General features: G+C 39.6%; 1 protein-coding gene across 1 annotated transcript in view; it reads left to right on the top strand.

Annotated features, from left to right (window-relative positions):
* The window catches only part of LOC100533409 (insulin-like 7), a gene marked incomplete at its 3' end in the record, with an annotated part of 26,960 nt that overhangs the window by 21,103 nt on the left and 1,564 nt on the right, over positions 1-4,293 (top strand).

Here is a 4,293-nt window from a genome sequence, read left to right as displayed (position 1 = left end):
TCTCTCTCTCTCTCTCTCTCTCTCTCTCTCTCTCTCTCTCTCTCTCTCTCTTTCAGTCTCTCTCTCTCTCTCTTTCAGTCTCTCTCGTTCCATGTAGGAGCACGGTTGTGTGTGAATGAACAGATATAGGCGTAGTGTCATTTGTGCGTTTATACGGCAGGACACACGCACGTGCGTGTGCATGTGTATATGTGTATGTGTATGTGTGTGTATATGTGCATATGTGTGTGCATGCGTCTGTTTGTTTCAGTGTAAGAATGATAGAGTGTGATAGTGAATAAGAGAGTGTCTTTGTATGAATATGTGTTTTATTTCATGTGCGCGTGTGTGTATGCGTATGTGTGTGTGTGCGTGTGTGTTTGTGTTTGTTTGTTTATCTGTTTATTCCTGTGTGAAAGTAAAAGTCTGTGATCGTCTGTGAATAAGTGAATGTGTAAGTATGTACATGTGTATTTGTTTTCGTGTGTGTCAGTTTATATTAAGTATGTCAGTGTCTATGTGTATGTGCGTGCTTGTGTGTAAATATCCGTTCACGATTTGAATGTTGGGGTGTTTCTTAGCTTTTGTGAAGAAGATATTTCTGTACAGGATTGTTTGCCCTTTTTCTTTATACTGTGACTTGATTCAGTGCCAAATATAGGTAAGTTATGAGGAAAATGAGCGAATGGGGTAATTATTGTTAGACAGCTCAGAATAACAATGAGAGATACTTCTTGAAAATAATTGGGTTTTATTATACCTTTGACGATTTACACTAACATGATGATGATGATGATGATGATGATGATGATGATGATGATGATGATGATGATGGTGGTGGTGATGTTGGTGGTGTAGGTGGTGCTGGTGGTTTTTGGTTAGGTGCCTACTCTAGATTTCTTCAGGCTGTCTTGAGGGGCAAAACACAATTCCCCATTCCTAACTCCTCGCATAGAGTGACCAATATGTGGAAATAAGTTGTCATCAAAATCTCTTATGTTCATAGGTGTATGCCAAGAAATTACATGGGGTGCGCTTTTACTTCTAGGTGATTATTTTGTTGGTATTACGTTTCCTTAATCCTGCTCTCTCTAATATAAGATTTTCTAAACAGAGACATGAATACAGCCTGCTATAATCCATGTATTAATTTTGTAGTAAGAGACAACAACAAAAAGCACCATGCGTTTAGGCAATATGTAAGTATTTCCCAAACAAGTCGGTGCCCATACAAGTTACTGTTATCTACAGTCTCACATGGACCCCGAAGCACGTCTATGACCGTTGGAACAATTAATGTCACCACACGGTGGAATCAGGCGCTGGTCAAATTTTGGGCATATAGAACTTTTAGTATCACCTTAAAGGCTTGTTCATTTTTTTTGCTTTCTGTGAAAAAAATGCTCGTCCATTTTTAATGTAAATCGAGATATCCCCGACTGAAGGAGGTGGGTGTCGCCTGGTGTCAGAGGTAAAATAAGCGAGAAAATGGCCACCAATATTTGGTGACTTCCGAAGCTTGGGTGAGCTTGGGTGCTACAAATGTGTGCCTTTAATCAAAACTTTGCTGTGAAACCCACACGCAATGTGTTTTTAAATGTACATGAAATATGTTACGCAAAAAAAAGGAAAAATGGAAAAAATATGCAGAACGGCAAGAAAAACGCTGGTTTCTTTGGTTTCATTATTTTCACGAGCGCCTGATTTCACCACGATGCCTTGTTGTTCCCGAGTCCAACCCAAGCAACAACAAAAAGGAATACCTGCCCTTTTGTAGGGCTCATTAGCTGGACTACGTATTTAAACAAACAAGATATGAAACTGAGACTTTGTGCTGACCAGAAAAGCAAAGAAACAACACTGAAGAGGTAGATAATTGCCTTTTTTCTTTGTCCCCTTTGAAAATAATAATAATGATAATAATGAGTAATGAGGCGGAAAAGCTACACTGCGCATAATTTAAGATCCATGGGCGATTTTTTACTGTCTCTCCACATCTAGGTCATGTTGTAGATAGATCTTGTACACCGTTGTATAAACTTTGGTCGAATTCATGATAAATCAGATTGCGGATGTTTTTCGACGTGATATCGATTCACATTATAACAATCTTGAATAGCTCGAACTTAGTTTCCAGATCGGTACATAGAATTAACAAGATCAAGCTAAATTCTAGACCAACCTTTTAGTGGTTTTTATTTCATTCGGTGCAGCCATTTTTTTAATCCTAAAAGAGATTCTTTTTTTTTTTTAGATATCCAACACACGTAATCAAAAGACAAGAGTTCTCTTCCTCTAACAGGGGCATTGTCGTCGTAAGAATTGTTAGTTTTCATTAGGTACCTGTATTTTTACGCCCTCATCGGCATAGTTTACGAGTGGGTGGTTGGCGGTTGCTCTGGTGTGGTTTGCTTCTTCTTTCCTATCAAACATCTATCGTCCTTATCTGCCCTTCTTCTTTTTTATGTTTGTTACTCTCTTGTAACACCTCTAATCTTTTGGCGCTCATATGCACTTGCGAGCGCCGTAAAACCTCTGCTACAAAAAATAGTTTACGACATCATTTAGGAGGCAGGCTTAAACCCTGCCTGTCAGATGCCAGCCCAGACCAAGAGGGACACGGAGTCCAAGCAGAAAGAACGAGATACTTGATAAAAGAAATTACGTTTCTAATTTTGCCAAGACAGAGCCCGAGAGGCCTACTCCTTTTTTACTCAAGACACGCAATGAATCTTTAACGTACAAATCTTCCACACGGGGCCTCCTCCGAGAAGACAAGGTGCTCGATCTTACTCACCATAGGATCAGCACGTGTTAGAGACATGACAAATCAATAATTTTTAAAAAATCCATTTTTTATTATCCCATAAGGACACATTGTTTTATATTAGCAAACAAACATGCATACAAACATACATAAATACATTAGTATAAATACAAACAAACATAAATACATACACATTATAATATACATACATAAATACACAATATTACACCAATACAGAACAATTTCAAAACCATGCCATTGCTGGTCGCCACTGTGCGGGCGGGGGTCGAACTCTGGACTTTCAGGTTGAGAGGCGAACACCATACCTTGTTCTAAGACAACCATGTGACCACCTATCTAAACTCAGTCTCACCGCTCACCGCGTGGGCGCACACAGGCATGCATCGCTCACTCTCTATATGTCCGTCTATCCGGAGTGGAGATTCTTTAAGGAGGATTTCAGTATGTCTGTGCAGTATCCCCCTCTGCCCGGGCTTGCCCTGACAGGCAGGATCTAAGCCTACCCCCTCATTGATCCTTATTGGGTAGATTGGGGCATTTTTATTAACAATTAAGTATTATCCTCTCTCTTTTTTATCTATCTATCTATCTATCTATCTATCTATCTATCTATCTATCTATCTATCTATCTAACATACGCTTGATATTATTGTTAGCTTGTTCTCTCTAACCAATCTACTACCGGAGAGCCATCTGCGTAATATGCTTGATGGATTGTAGAGTAGTCATATCACCCAACCAGCTGCTTGGTAATACAACTGAAAATATCCTCGCGCTTCTTAATCGTACTTAAATCGGAGTAAGGAGCTACATAAATGCCAGACATTGTTGTTATTATTAAGAAGTAAATCTTAAGTTAAATATATAAAGCATAATTCCGCTCTACGGACTATGTTTTTCTGTGGCAGTTTCTCTCTAAAAGGGGTGGCAGCAAAAAGAAAAAAAGAAAAAGAAAAAAAACTTTTACTTCTGTGTTGATCTTTTTAGTAGGTGGTGTACATTATATCGCTTGCGGGCGAACGGGCTAATGGTTTGGTCTGTGATGGTTACGTACAGACATAATCGAACGAAAGACGGCGAAATTTGCCAAAATTGCACATACTTTCCCTGGAATGATAATGACCTTCTCCGTGGAACTTTACTCTCAAGTTAGGATAAAGAGCCCAGAAACAGCTCAAAAGAGCCCAAATGTTGCCTATTTTGGATTCTTGTCCATCGTCGAAGAGGTCTTCTTTAAGAGTCTTAAATAGATTCCACAAAACACTGCATTTTAAGGATTTCTTTTCCTTAACTGTGGAGGAGTTGATTTCTCCTCACATCACAGCTTGTTGAGGGACGGTGGAGTGTGGAGTGGATGGACAGGGGGATGGGTGTGGGAAGACACTGCGATGGCAATATAAAGGTTAAGTGGCACGGAGAGGAAGAGGGTTTCTCAGGGAATTTCCCAAATTTAGTTATTTTTAGAAGCTTCCCGCTTCATACTGGTGCTGCACGCGTACACACACACACACACACACATACACAAG

This window comes from Aplysia californica, unplaced genomic scaffold (assembly GCF_000002075.1).
Source record: "Aplysia californica isolate F4 #8 unplaced genomic scaffold, AplCal3.0 scaffold00160, whole genome shotgun sequence".
Classification (NCBI taxonomy): domain Eukaryota; kingdom Metazoa; phylum Mollusca; class Gastropoda; order Aplysiida; family Aplysiidae; genus Aplysia; species Aplysia californica.
Note: the sequence above shows the minus strand (reverse complement) of the source record. Positions and strands in the feature narration are given on the sequence as shown.